We start from the raw sequence: 16,820 nt of genomic DNA on the forward strand, positions 1-16,820 counted from the left end.
CCAATGCCCTTTTTCTTTGTTTCTTTCATTCTTTCTAAATGGTCTTCAATTCCATTTGGATGTTACGCTTGTGCTTATGGGTGCTAGCTGGCTAAAACTTACAAGTACTTTCTTCTTTCTTTGTTTTCATTTTTGTTCGTTCATTGCTTCTACCTTTGTCGTCACTTTCTATTCAACAAATAAATGGTCTTCGACTCCATTTGAATGTTACAACTATATAGCTTGCTTTTCAAAATGTTTACGAGTGCTAGCGAATATCTCAATTGCTTTAATTTTTTCTTTCTTTATTTTCATTTTTGTTCTTTCATTACCTTTGTCGTCACTTTCTATTCAGCTAATAAAATGGTATTTGACTCCATTTGATATGTTACAACTAACTTGCTTTTTAATATGTTTATGGGTGCTAGCTAATACTTCAATTGCATAAAGATCTTTTTTTTCCTCCTGTCTCATGGTCTTTACATTTTACTTTGTTATGCTATAATATACTACTTTGGGTGATCTTTAATATAAGAGTTAGTTTGACATTCAATTTGATTCTAAATATAAGATCCTGATTCACTTTGTCTTTCATATTTACCTATTTTTTAATATAGTCTTTATAACAGTTGCACATGTTAAATGTTTTATCAAATGTTAGTTCTAACTAATACGCATGATTAACAAGGATATTTTAGAAAAGACAACATCTATTTGTAATAACTAACTTAACAAACTTCTTTAATTTACTCAAATTAGTCGACTAGCTCTTATATTAAAGATTGGGGGTAGTATATCTAACTTAAATCATATTTTTGAAACACAATGAAATTGTGTTTGTTCGTAATGGTGTATGTAATTCAATATTTGGAAGCCTATTTAATTAACTATTATTGACATACGCCAGTTTGACCAAAAAGTTTCATCAGCTTATTATTGTGAGTCAAAGGTCCCATCCAACACAAATGGCTAGAGAAGTCTATAATCTTCTACTCCGTGTGTGATAAAAGCTGGGAACAAGAGCAAGAGGGACCAAAGAATTTTGTTTTTTAAAAAAGGATTTTTTATTTCCTTTTCGCTTTTGCAATGCAACAATCTATAAGGCAAAATAAATAAGATCACAATTCATCATAATTTACAATTCTATATAAACGTAATCATGCGCCCTTTACAGCCAAATGAATAATCTGATCTGTCAGCAACTCCACACACAAATGTAAGACTTTATTTTTGAAGATGGTGAATGACTGTTATCTTGTCCTGTGTGTGAACAAACGTTGTCTCTGCACAAAGAATTTGTTTGTTTTTAATAGAGCTGCTTATAAAATAAAACATTCTGATAATATAGATCCTTCGAACCCAAGTACAGCGTCAACATCATAATAGAAGAGCGTTTTCGACTTTTGGGTCTGCAGGAAGTCAAAAGGCAAAATAATGTTAATTAAGAAACTAAGACAAAAAGGATATTGTAATTGAACTTTATATAATACAATTGGAAAGCACAAAATGGCAAGGAGAATGAGGTCTAGCTAGTTGAAAAGATCAACTGATCATACCTCACAAGTGCATGAAATTGAATTATGTCACCGATGTTAAAATATTGTCAGTGAAAAATCTTTAGGCATCTGTATGAAAATTCTTTGAGCAGTGCTTTGGATATATATATATATATATATAGATATAAAAGAAGTAAAGAGAGGGGGGAGAGAGAGACACACACTTTTGATGAGCTTCTAGGTCTTAACTCAACTAAAATTTCAATTACCTAAAATTTAAAAACGAAACAAAATAATGAAAGTACTCCATTGAAGAAAAAAAAGGTAAATCCGGCCCTTAAATATAATCTTTTTACTTCTTTACCACTTTGTCTCTGAATAGATAATCACACCAATGTATATTGAAGATTCTTTCGATTATGACTGAAGTCTTTGTAGAATGGTTTGCTTCTTTTTCTATATCCAGACGATATAGACTATGTTTGATCCTGGTTCCTCCCAAATATTTCAAATTAATATGCTTTTGGAATTTTGGGCTTTCATGTTCTGAGTTAAAAAAGAAAGTACCCAGCAGGTATTGGAAGGGGAAAAGAGGAAGAAAGTAATTAGAGTGATGAAAAAGGAAAGAAAGAAAGAGAGTGGGACAAAGATATAATAAATGTTTTAACCAATTTCTTCGCTGATAAATGGGACTCAACCGACCTCTTTGGTACAAACAAACAGTATAATAATAACACAGCTATATACATGCGTCACCTTTTGTCGGCATTGTTATTGTTTTTGCTTTACTTCAACCAATATATGGAAGAAGAGACCATTCCCTGCACCGTCCATCATTAACTTCAAAATTTACCCAGATAAGTGAAAATTTGGATAATCAATATATATATATGTTCTGATAATGGTGTTCATCGTGATATCAATAACAACTAGATAAGTGTCCTGTATATTATATTACAAGTATCTAAAATATGAACCAATCAACTGTTCATATATACTCTATAAGCAGTACAAACCTCTTTTATATTCTTTACTAATAGCATAGTGGCCTCAAGTTAATATTAAATCACTTTATTTTATGACAACCACTTTACAATTCAAAAATCACAATTATATATATAAATATATGTATGTATTTACAGGTCAGCTACACCTGCGCACACAACGGAGACTCTGAAATTTCTGATCAAAAAGAAATTTCTGGTCTAAACAGAAGAACTGATTATATCAACAACTCAATTCGCTGCTAGCATAGTCATCACTGCTAATCTGTTCACAAGGCTGGTCGTCAAAAGAAACCTTGGAATTAAGAACGGCAAAACGAAGAGAGAAAGATGAATAAGCATTGTCTGAATCAGAGGAATAACAACCATCGTCGAAGTTCTTATTGTAAGAATCAATGTCGTACTGTGACAAACTCTTCCTCTCCTTCCTCACCTTCTTCCACAACCTTCTCAAGCTCACCATCTTCGATCCACTCACAATTCAACTTCTTCTCTGCTGCTTAATTCTCCAATTGCTTCTTCTAGTTCTGCTTCTGATTCTCCCTAGAACCTCCAAGAAATAGATAGAGATAGAGATAAATGAATCAGAGAGAGAGAGAGAGAGAGAGAGAGAGCTCAGGTTTTTGAACTAATGTGGTGCGTGTTTGAAGTTTGTGACCTCTAGCAAAGTTATTTATACCACAAATTACTTAGTGCAGAGTAAAACACTGAAGCACGCATGACGTGTTAAAAAGGAATATATAATTGAATCGACATGCAAACTTTATTACTGCGAAATTCACCTTTATGATTAGTTTTGACAGGATCGGGATAAAGCAGATTTGGTAGCGTGGAATAATCCTACAAAGTTTCTTGCTTTGTCAGCAATGCAAGACTCTGTTTTTGAAAGTGAGGTGTGACTTGCATTATCAACTTTTGAAGTCAGTTGCAAATGGGGCTTTTGTGTGATATGTCAAGTGGGAAAAAAGCATGTTGGCTAATTAGACCAACCATGGAAATAAGCATTTCTTGTTTTTACAGAAAAAGGTAGTTGTTTATAAAATGGAACATTCTGATAAATCCTTTGAACCTGATGCGTCACAATCTTGTAAGAGGTTTCTTCACTTATGGGTCCTAGGAGTAAAAAACAAAAGGAAGTTAATCAAAGAATAAGGCAAAATAAGAATTTGTGATTGAATCTGATATTTTTTGGGGTAAAAGATTGAATCTGATATTATTCTATCTCTATGTACTTAATTATTGCATATACTGCCATATAAATTTCAGTTTTGAGGCTCACTTTCAATCTTTAATTATTTTATCTTCTAGTTGGCAAAAAAAAAAGAGTTTATTTTATCTTGTGCAGGAAGGATCTTGATGAGTTGAACACAGACTTACAGAAAATGGAATGATCGACCCATTAAGGACACTGCTTCATAGCATTATGATCCCAGAAGAAAAGAGAAGCTGATACAAGCACTTCAGTTTTTTCAAATGAAAATATCCAATTAGTACGAATCCGGTTTAGCTTTATGGCAGTTTGGGAGAAAAAATAATTAATCTTTAATTTCATTTTGGCTATCATATGGCTTTTATTAATTTGACATGGAAATTTCTATAACAGAGATAATATAAAAGGTACGCAATGACAAAGATTTCTTTAAAGGAAGTTGATTTTAAATTTTGAAATGCTAAGGAGGTTATGCAGTTAAGATAAGATTTAATAAGGAGGCTTTGTAAATTTTAGTCTTGGCATCAAATTTAAATTAAATCATTTTATTTTTGGACATCAGGTTTACAATTAACAAATCAAAAATTCTGTATAAAAGTTCTATAAAATTTACAGGTAAGCTACACCCAGGTGCACACAAGAAATTCTAGAACTTCTGGTCTAAAAGAATTTTCATGGACTCATTACACTGCTTTTATCATCACTTAGTACTTCACAACCCTTGCCAAAAGCCTTATAGTAGAATAGTGAATAGCAAAACGAGCAGAGAAAGTTCGAGAAGCTTCATGTGGGTCAGTGGAATAACCATCATCGAAGTTCTGAGAGTAAGAATCAATGTCGTATTGTAACAACTTCTCCTTGTTCATCATCTTCCTCCACAACATGCCCAAGCTCACCATCTTCGATATCCTCACACAATTCAACTTCTTCTGCCTAATTCATCTAGTGCTTTTGCTGTTTCTGCTGAACCTGGAAGCAAGAAATCCAGATATAGAGAGAGCGACAGAGGGAACTTAGGTTTTGGGAGCAACGTTGTGCGTATATATGAAGGTGCTACATACTAGGTAGACTACTTATACTAAAGTTACTTAATGTCGGGGGAAACTCTGAAGCTAACATGAAGTGTTAAAAAGTAATCGAATCAACATGCAATTGTATATTTCATTAACATATATAGTACGCTTTACAGTCAGATTCGCCTTTATCATTAGTTTTTATAGGAGCAAGATAAAGCGTGACATGGTAGTTGAAATGAATAAAGAATCAAAATTGATTTGGCGGTTGGGAATATGCTTTAGAAAGTTTATTTTTGAAAATGGGTGTGACTGTACATTTTCGCCTTATGAGGTCTGATGAACACGGGCAACTACTGTGTGACGTCCATTGGTAAAAAGTCTCAGATTCACCTTTACCAAGAGTTTGGTGATTCCAAAAACTTGTTGATTATAAAATGGAACATTCCTCGTATAAAGAAAAAATGGAACATTCCGTTAAGTCCTTCTGGACTTAATATTGCATAATTAGATCAGAGAAGATATTTCGTAAGTCTGAATAGCAATTTGCTGCTGCGTACTTTTTTGTCCTGTTGATTTTCTCTGATCCCATTTTTGGAAATTATTTCAATTTGATATCCTATATACGAAAATTAAAGGAGGAGAACGGACTACAGAGGCTGTAGTGAGAAGAGTATTTTATTATCATATGGTCTCTAGTTATATCAAAAGATGCGGAGAAAAGAATAAAAACAATAGAAAGAAATTACTTCATCCGTCCTCCATCTCTCTCTCTCTCTCTCTCTCTCTCTCTGATCTATATATATAAATATATGATAACTACCTTACACATACGAAAGGGCAGCTAAAATTAGTAAATGTCTGAAATTTTAATTGCAATTAAAACTATTTGCTAGTCTAAAATTTTTAGTTATTTATTACTAGCGTTTTTCAGACAACCATACTTTCCTGTTATGACATAAAACACACCCATCATGACTTGATTTTTAGCTTTACGTGTTCCACTTTCTCTTGCTCAAAATGCTTAATTCCATCTACAATAAATTAAACTAACAATTATAAATGAAAGATTTGTTTACTTTAATTTTATCATTCTTAACTCATTAAGTGAAAGATATGTAGAAATATAAATACGAAAAAACTTCATTAAATTAATAATCATTTCAGCCACAACTTAAGAATCAACAATGTCACAATTCACAATTTACAATTCTCTATATGTATTTACATCTACCCTACACCTCCGATTTCTGGTCTAAATTGAAAAACTCTGATCACAACTCAATTCGCTGCTGGCATCATCATCGCTATACTCTTCACAGCTCTCTTCACAACGCGTGTCGAAAGAAACCTTGGAATTAAGAATGGCAATACGACTAGAGAAAGATGAATAAGCAGTGTCTGAATCGAAGGAATAACAACCATCGTCGAAGTTCTTATAGTAAGAATCAATGTCGTACTGTGTCAACCTCTTCTTCTCCTTCTTCATCTTCCTCCACAACCTTCTCAAGCTCACCATCTTCGATCCACTCACAATTCAATTAACTGCTGCTGCTTCTTCTGGTTCTGCTTCTGGTTTCCACTGGTAGATCAAACTGGGAACCAACAGATGGAGACAGATAAATATATAGATGATACACAGAGAGAGAGCTTAGGTTTTGGGATCAATGTTGTGTGTGAAATTGCAGCATGCTTGGTAGATTATTTATACTGGAGATTACTTAATGTCGGGGGAGACCCTGAAGCAAGCATGACGTGTTAAAAATCATCGAATCAACATGCAAATATGTATATTTCATTGACATTACGCCTTTACAGTCAGATTCATCTTTATCGTCAGTTTTTATAGGATTTGTGTAAAGCGTGACATGGTAGTTGAAATGAATAAAGAATCAAAATTGACTTGGTGGTTGGGAATATGCTTTAGAAAGTTTCTTTCCTGGTCAGCAAATACACGCAATTGTGTAACACTTTGTTTTTGAAAATGGGGTGTGACTGTACCTTATCGTTTCTATTACTGCATCTGTGATGTCAAGTGGTAAAAATTGTGTTGGCTAAAGAGGTGAGCCAAGGAAACAAGTGCTGTTTACTTACGAAGAATCTGTTTGCTTCCAGAAAGAGCTTGTTTTTTATGGAACATTTGATCTTAACCCATATTATGCGTAATCAGATCACAGTACAGAGATTTCTCAAGTCTGCATAGCAATTCCCTGCTCTCTCTCTGTCTCTCTCTCTCTCTCTCTATATATATATATATATATATATATCTACCTTTTTATCCTATGTACATTTTGTTTCATTCCTTTTTTTTAGAATTGTTTTAATTTGAGATCTTATGAAAAGAAGAGCTTGTCACATATGGTCTCTAATTATATAAAAAGACGTCGAGAAAAAAAATAAAGAGCACACTTGAAAAAGTTACTCCTTCCATTCCTTACACATATACGTAGAGACTAAAGGATACGTTTGGTATTTTAAATTTGTATCAAGTATTAATTTGGCTCCTGAAATTTATAAAATGTATTTTTAATCCCAATCTTAACCCGTTAGTCTCATTTAACAAAATATGTTTAAATTTTAAAATATAAAATAATTATATTAAAGAATTAAAATTTAGAGCATTTTTTGTTGGCATTTTCTTATTAAATGAAACTTGATGTAAATCTAAATAATCAAACACATAATTTAGCCCCCCCCTCTCTCTCTCTCTCTCTCTATATATATATATATATATATGAGAGACAATTACCCTTGCACGTAGCAAGTGTAGCTAAAATTAGTTAATGTCTGAAATCGTAATTGCAATTAAAGCTAAGTACACGTCCAATCACAATGTTTTTAATGCATATCAAGTTTGCAATTCACAAATCATATCAAGTTGAAAGAAGCCCTTTGGAAGCAATATCTGTTTCTGGTTTCTACCTGAACCAGAGAACTCGAAAGAGATAGAGATAACAATATGATGTAGATATATCTTACAGCTAAATTTATAATTACTGGCTTCTGGTAACCTTTAACTAACCTTCATTAAATTGTTACGTAATGCTTCGTCTTAAATTAAAAACTGTTCAATTGTGGCAACAGAGAGTAAAAAAGAAAAAATGCGTTATGAATTATGAGAGTCATCATTTTTTATTTGACAGATAACTTTGTTTTGCGCAATCCTTATCTTAGCTTATGTTTGGTATGAGGGAAATGGAAAGAAGGGAAAAGGGAAAAAAAATTTTAACGAGCTTGATTTGAGAAATTAGAATAGTAAGGTTTTAAAATTTAGTTAAAGAGAAAAACTAAGACAACAGAGTAATAAAAATTAATTAAAAGTTTTTGCCCCTATTTCTTCAATTTTTTAAATTAAGCTCACTAAAATTTTCCTTCTCCTTTCCTTGTACTAATCAGACCCATAATAACTTTATTTGCTTTTCGCCGATATAAAAGGAAACCAAGTTGATAACTGTGGAATAATACAATTCAATAAAATTGATAATAACCAGCTGCTTACAACTATCAATAATTACAGAAAATACCCTTTAAAATTTTTTTATGAGATAAACTAAATAAGGACCCTACTCAAACATCTTTTCTAGGTTTACTGTTGGTTTTGTCAGTGTGGTTAATAACTGTCAACAGCAAAAGCTTAGATGAAAATGAAGAGAAAAATATATAGAAATGTAAATACAAAACTTTGATAAATTAATTATCATTTCAGCTACAACTCAAGAATCAACTAGACAACAATTCACAATTCACAATTCTATATGTATTTACAAGTAAGGTACGTACACCTACGTTTTTCTGGTCTAAATAAGAATCAACAAGATCAACAACTCAATTCGCTGCTGGTATCATCATCACTAGTCTCTTCACAACTCACTTCACGAGGTTTGTCGTCAAAGGAAACCTTGGAATTAAGAATGGCCAAACGAACAGAGAAAGATGAATACGCACTGTCAGAATCGGAGGAACAACAACCACCGTCGAAGTTCTTATAGTAAGAATCAATGTCGTACTGTGTCAACCTCTTCTTCTCCTTCTTCATCTTCCTCCACAACATTCTCAGGCTCACCATCTTTGATCCACTCATAATATATCTGCTGCTGCTTCTTAATTCGCCAACCGCTTCTTCTGGTTCTGCTTCTGATTCCCACTACTACATTGAAGGACTGGGAAGAAAGAGATGGAGACAGACAAATTATAGATGATAGACAGAGATAGCTTAGGTTTTGGGAGCAATGTTGTGTTTGAAGTTCAAGCAGGGGAGGTAGGTTATTTATAGACAAATTAGTTGATGCCGGCACAAAGTCTGAAGCGCGCATTACGTGATCAAAAGTAAGAATTGAATCGTTCAACATGAAAATCTATTTTACTTTCACTAAGCTTTACAGCCAAATTCAGTAGCTTTATGGTTAGATTTTATAAGATGAGGATAAAGCGTGACGTGGTTTTAATATATGTAAATGATGAAGAATCGAAATTGATTCGATGGTTCAGAATGCTATAAACTATAAAGTTTCCTGCTTTGTCAGCAACTGCACATGCATATGCAAGACTCTATTTTTGAGAGTGGGCTGTGACTGTACGTTCTTGCCTTTTGAAGTCAGATGCAAATGGGGCTTTTGTATGATATCAAGTGGAAAAAAGCATGTTGGCTAGTGAGACGAGCTCTGGAAAAAAACTTTGTTTACGTTCAAAGCATTTCTTGTTTACAAAAAGAGGTAGCAGCTCGGTCATAAAATAGAACATTTTATTAAATCCTTTGAACTCAATATGGAAATAATCAGATCAGATAAGAAGATATTTCTTCTGTATAGCAATGTGCTGCTACGTACTTTTAATTTTATCCTCTAAATTTTGTTTGACCCCACTTTTTTCAGTCATTTCATTTTGAGATCTTACCAAAAGAAGGCTAATAGAGGCGGTTGGTGGGAAGAGTTTATCATCATCATATGATCTCTTCACTATATAAAAGATGTAGAGAGAGAAAGAAAAGACACTTGAATATAAATATACTTCGGAGTAGAATAGATGAAGGGGAAAAGAAGAGTTTGAAAACCCAAGAGCTTATTGTGTTTAGACTAACACCAGGCATTGCTATTTATGGGTAGTTGTCACTTGAGTCTCTTGAGAATTAACTGATGCGGAACTTTACTAACATCTTTTCCGGGTTTAATGGCGTTTGATTTTGTCAGTGTAGTTAATAACAGCTGTCAACAACAGAAGCTCAGATGAAAATGAAGAGAAAGATATATATAGAAATGTAAAGATAAAAAACTTCAACAAATTAATTATCACTTCAGCTACAACTTAAGAATCAACTAGAGCACAATCCACAATACACAGATCTAGATGTATTTACAAGCTACACCTACGATTTCTTGTATAAGAACCAACAAGATCAACAACTCAATTCGCTGCTGGCATCATCATCACTAATCTCTTCACAACTCTCTTCACAAGGCTTGTCGTCAAAAGAAACCTTGGAATTAAGAATGGCAAAACGAACAGAGAAAGATGAACAGGCATTGTCTGAATCGGAGGAATAACAACCATCGTCGAAGTTCTTAGCGTAAGAATCAATGTCGTACTGCGGCAACCTCTTCTTCTCCTTCTTCATTTCCTCCACAACGTTCTCAAGCTCACCATCTTCGATTCACACACAACGTAACTTCTGCTTAATTCGCCAATTGCTTCTTCTGGTAGTGCTTCGGGTTCCCACTCCACTAAATCGAACCGGAAATAAATTAAAGAGATGGAGATAGACAAATAGATGATACAGAGAGAAAGACAGCTTGGGTTTTGGGAGCAATGCTGTGTTTGAGGTTCATGCATGGTAGGTAGGTTATTTATAGACAAATTATCTCCTGATGTCCACAAAAAGTCTGAAGCACGCATGATGTGTTCAAAAGTAATAATTGAATCCATCAACATGCAAATCTATTTTACTGTCACTAAGCTTTGCAGCCAAGGTTAGTAGCTTTATCGTTAGATTTTATATAGATGAGGATAAATCGTGACGTGGTTTTAATTTAGGGATATGAATAAAGAAACAAAATTGATTTGGTCATTCAGAATGCTATAAATTTTCTTGCTTTGTCAGCAACAACACACACATATGGAAGACTCTAATTTTGAAGGTGGGGTGTGACTGTACCTTGTCACCTTTTGAAGTCAGATGCAAATGGGCGTTTGTATGATGTCAAGTGGAAAAAGGCATGCTGGCTAATGAGACCAACCATGTAAACAAACTTTGTCGTTAACATTCAAAGCATTTCTTCTTCATAAAACAGAACATTCCGTTAAATTCTTTAAACTCCATATATCTATATATATATGGCAATAATCAGATCAGATAAGAGATCATTTCTTCTGTATAGCAATTTGCTCCTACGTACTTTTTTATCCTCTAGATTTTGTTTGATCCCACTTTTTTTTTAATTATTTCAATTTGAATCTTATGAAAAGAAGGCGAATAGAGGCGGTTAGTGATCAGAAGGGGTTATCATGATATGGTCTCTTAACTACATAAAAGTATGTAGGAGGGGGGTACATAATAGCAAAAATATGAATATATGACTTAGGAGAAGAGCAGATAAATAGAGAAGAGCTTGTTGCACTGTCTGGGTTAGTACAGGCACTACATATTTATAGATGATTATCTCTTGAATATTTTGAGAATTAACCGATATTGGACTCTACTAACTTGTATTCACACACCTACATGTTAAATGAAGTGATTTTTTCAACGTAGGACTTTCTTCTTTTGACACATCCACATATAATAATTACCTAACTTACATATACCAAGGGTAGTTTTTTTTTTTTTGGGTCAGAAGACACCAAGGGTAGTTAAAATTAGTTGATGTCTCAAATTTTAATTGCAATTAAACCTATTTGCTAGTCTAAAACTCTTAATTTTCTATTAATGTCATTAATGATGTTGTGAAAAAACTATATTTCCATGCAACACGTGAATACACCAGAAATGATTTGATTTTTATAGCTTTATGAATTCCACGAAGATTCTCTTAAAATTCTTAACTTCTCCTACAGAGAATTAACAATTATTAACGAAATATTTAATGTTTAACTTAATTCCATAATTCTTAACTGTTTTGTTAATTACATTCACATTTTTTTGCCATCAATTACATTCACATACTAAAGAGCATATGATTTGTAGTCAATGCATAAAAAATATATATTGACGACTCCTCAAATAGACTCAAAATTACCTCAAACACATATCACTGGATGTGGAGAGTTACAATGTAAAAATGCCATTGGATAGCAAAACGAGAAGAGAAAGACCCAGAAGCATTATCTTAAAAAAATATTATTACGTAAGTACATATATACTATATCTTTAAAAGAATTATTCAATTGGCGCAACAGAGTGAAAAAGGAAAACACGTTATGAGAGTCATCACTTTTTATTCGACGATAACTTTTTTTTAACGTAATCCTTATCTTCATAACTTTATTCGCTTTCCGTCAATAAAGTAAAAGGGGAAAAAAAAAGTGGGTTCGGTCATAAAAAAGTAAAATTCTTATATTTAAAATTAAAATATCATTTTTTTGGTTGCTTTTTGTATATGCATATAAATAAATAGGCAGACAGGAATTCATAAAAAGGACCACCTCATTCAATTCCATTAGACCCCACCTTCGATCATTGTTGGCTTTCATATTGCATATAAAAAGCCTCCCAGCAATTTGGGATCGAACTTTAAAGCTGTAACATGTGTATATGCCTTATAAGAATTCACTTTCATATGTATTATTGGTCTTCAATTCCATTTGAATCTTACAACTTGCTTTAATTCGAAGTTCTTGGTTGCCTCTTAATTAATACTCCTCCAATCCTAAATATAAAACCTATTTTATAGTATAAATTGCACTATATAATAGGTAATCAGAAGAGTATATTTCAATTGCCCGGCTTAGACGAAAATGAAGAGAAAGATACATATAGCAAAATAAATGATTGATAAATTAATTATCATTTCAGCTACAACTTAAAAATCAACGAGATCACAATTCAATACTATTTACAATTCTATTTGTGTGTTTACAGGTAAACTGCACCTACGATTTGTGGTCTAATTAAATAGAAGAAACCGATCAGCAACTCATTTCTCTGCTGGCATCGACATCACTACTAATCTCTTCGCAACTCTCTTCACAAGGCTTGTCGTCAAAAGAAAACTTGGGATTAAGAATGGCAAAACGAACAGAGAAAGATGAATAAACATTATCTGAATCGGAGGAACAACCATCGTCGAAGTTCTTAGTGTAAGAATCAATGTCGTACTGTGACAATCTCTTCTTGTCCTTCTTCATCTTCCTCCACAATCTTCTCAAGCTCACCATCTTCGATCCACTCATAGTTCAACTTCTTCTGCTGCTTTTTCTGGTTCAGCTTCTTGTTCCCACTTCTAGATCGAACTGGGAAGAAAGAGATGGAGATGATAAATGGATGATACACTCTAGAGAGAGAGAGAGAGCTTTGGTTTTGGGAGCAATGTTGTGTTTGAAGTTCAAGCAGGGTAGGCAGGTTATTTATAGACAAAAAGTCTGAAGCAGGCATAGTGTGTTAAAAAGTATGAATTGAATCGATCGACATGGAAATCTATTTTACTGTCACCACGCTTTGCAGCCAAGTTTAGCACCTTTATCGTTAGTTTGGATAGGATGAGGATAAAGGGTGACGTGGTTTTAATTAATTGTCGAAATGAATAAAGAATCGAAATTGATTTGGTGGCTCCGAATGCTTTAAGAAGTTTCTTACTCGAGTTCCCCCCCCCCCCCAAAAATAAATAAAAGGAAGTTTCTTGCACGGTCAGCAATTACACCCACATCGTCTATTGACACTTCAATTATTCTTTCAAAATAAGGTGTGACTGTACCTTGTTATCTTATGAAGTCAGATGTGCATATGGCCTATTATTAATTGTGTGAAGTCAAAGTGGGAGCAAATACGTTGGTTCGTATGACAACCATTGAAATTAACGTTGTTTACATAGCAAGAATTTGTTATTTCCAAAAAGAGCTAATTTCGGCAGAGATAAGTACAGTTTAAGGCCATGCAAGTGATTATTCTTTGATGATTCTGCTTTTCATATGGGTGAATGGTGATCTCATACGCCTTTTAAACAAAACTTCCAAATGGAATAATGATTATATTGGCTAGAAATATTTTGTTTAGAAACCAATTTCAAATTTTGAGAAATTATATTAATTTTTTTATTATAGTATGAATAATTAATTTTATAATTGTATAAAATTTAATTCCTCTTCTCAAATTACGTGCGACCTCTATTTTCAAAATAATTATCTCCCCTGAGTGAGTTTTGTTTCAAAATAATTGTCATTTCGATATTTCACTTAACCATATTAATTTCCTCTACTATATTTTTACTTTTGGTTTATAAAAATAATAGTAGGCAAAACTCAATTACTGTAAAAATTTTGATATTTTCAATATAAGAGTATAATTTAGTCAAGTACCATTGTATTAAACTAAAATTAACAAAATTTAAAATTTTTCTTAATTTATACAATAACCTTAAACAAAATAATTTCTTTTTTTTTTTGGCAATCAACAATATTTATTTTGAAACAGGAAAGTACAACAATATGGGCCGGCTCCTTCTTATATTAATGTCTATCTGCAGCTCAGAGTAAATTTCTTCTCTTCATGAGTTGCCTTGAAAATTACATGAATACCAATTGTTATACACACACATATAAATATATTGGATTTATTCTGGCAATATATTGACAAACTCAATTATTTTTATATATTTTGGTATCTTTTTTATGGGTTTTGTCAATTTAATTGATCCCTTTTTGCCTTGATTGATTGTTCATTGATTTAATATATTTTATTTTGAATTATTATTTTATGGGGTAAAATTGTCATATTTTGGTTTAATTGTGAGTAATTGGTTTTTGAGGACAATTAATGCTACCTTATTTTTAATTTTGTTTGCAGGTTTTTAGAAAATTTAAAAATTAAAAAAAATTAAAAAAAAGAAAAAAAAAAGAAAAAAAAAAAAAAAAAAAGAAAAAAAAGAAAACAAATATATATAATATAATGGGGGGGGGGGAACGTTTGCGTTTTGCCCCAGCCTAATATACTAGTCATCATCTTCTTCGTAAGGCGGCTAGAAGAAACAGGGAAACAACACACACACAAGTGAGCTGGGCGGCGGCGAGAAAGAAAAGAGCGAACAGGGAGCAACGCGAAGAGAAGCAGTGAGCGACGGCTAGAGGCATGACAACACCATTCATCACCTTCTTCTTCTCCTTCTAGGCGTCCAACAGAACAGAGGCAAGCGTGCAAGGGCCTGTGAGTGAAACAGAGCGACAGTGAACAGAAGCTCGACGGCGTCATCCTCCATCAACTCTTGCACTGTTCTGTCATGTCTCCTCCATGGAATCCTGTAGTAAAGTTCTGAATATGGCATTTTTTATGGCAAACCGTGGCTAGAACTTAATAATTCTCTAATTCAACAACAATGGTAGGAACTCAGATCATCAAAAGGGAGTTAGTTATTTTAATTTCCTGTCTAATAATTGTTTAACAATTCCTAGGTCTTAGATAGTTATTCTGATTATTAGAAAATTTTTATTGTTTAATCTAATCATATTTGGAGATTATTGTGACTAGATTATTGTTTAGCATTTGATATTGGGCTGTTTATAACTTTAATTTCAATTATGATGTTGTGGTTATGACATTTGCATTGATTTTAGAGTTAATATATTGTGATTTTATGAGGTAGCTTGGAATCTTGGATTATATTGTCTTTTGTTAACTAATCCTGTTGTTTTGGATTTAAGAGTTCTAATTGAGCATTGGTTTTTAGCATCCTTAATCCCATTTTATTATTCTGGTTGCAGTTAATAAGTTGGGATTTTAGAAAAATATTTTGTGACAATTCAAGGTGGCTCGGTTGTTGGATTAAAAGCTTAGTTATAATTCTAAATTCATTGTTTTAACTCCTGTATCTTTTGGAGTGAGGATTGCCTGCATTGTTGAATTGGAGAATTGATTATTATCATTGTTATTTGTGTGTTTCATTTTCATTTCTTTTATCTTCATTTATTTCAATCATCTTTATATAAAAATTAAAAAAAAGGTATTTTAATTTCAATTTAGTTCAAGGCATTTAATTAGCAATTTTTCAAAATCAAAAATTCCTTTTATAGTTTAGGTTACTTGCATTTATTTACTAGGATTTAATTTCGTTTTCAGCTCCTCAAAGTGAATACGACTCGAATTGTGCACTACATTGTATTAATTCGGTTAATTTTTGGAGTAACCCCAAAGCGACAAATTAAAAGCAGTTAACTTCATATATATATATATATATATATTATATATATATTGGGTTTATGCCAGTTTGACTCAAAAAGTTCAGCCTGTGAATTAAGGTCCCATCCAAATACAAATGGCCAGAAAAGTCTATAAGCTTCTCCTCCATGTGGAAAAAGTTGGAAGCAAAAGCAAGAGGGACCAAAGAAATTTTAAAAAAGAAAAATAAAAAAAAATTCCTTTTGGCTTTTGGAATGCAACAATATATTTCTGAGGCAAATAAATTGTTTCAAAAGTGTTATAAATTGATGAATATCTTTATAGGAATCACTCAAACTAATTCAAACGCTTTGTTAAGGGAAAAAATTCTTTTAAACAACACAATTCAATATCATCGATGTCATATTTTTATACAAATACTTCGAAATTAAATTGATAATAAAATGGTGACATAACAAGAATGAAAGAAATAATAATATGATGTTGGGTGCGTAAGGAAATAGAATCAAAATATTATAACTGAATGATATTTGATAAAATAAAAAGAAATGAATTTATATTCTTTCTTCTAATTAAGATAAGCTAGCTAGCTAGCTAGTAAGGATCCAACGCAAAAATTTTCATTTTCGTGTTTATTGTCGGTCATCTTGTAAGTGTAGCTAATTAACTGCCATCAACGGGAGTGTAGAAAAAAATTAAGAGAAAGATATATAGAAATATAAATACTTGATAAATTAATTATCATTTCAGCTACAACTTCAGAATCAACAAGATCAATAAGTAGTACACAGTTCACAATTT

This window comes from Neltuma alba, unplaced genomic scaffold, assembly GCF_004799145.2.
Source record: "Neltuma alba isolate B1F8T4 unplaced genomic scaffold, ASM479914v2 tig00012586_pilon, whole genome shotgun sequence".
NCBI lineage: Eukaryota > Viridiplantae > Streptophyta > Magnoliopsida > Fabales > Fabaceae > Neltuma > Neltuma alba.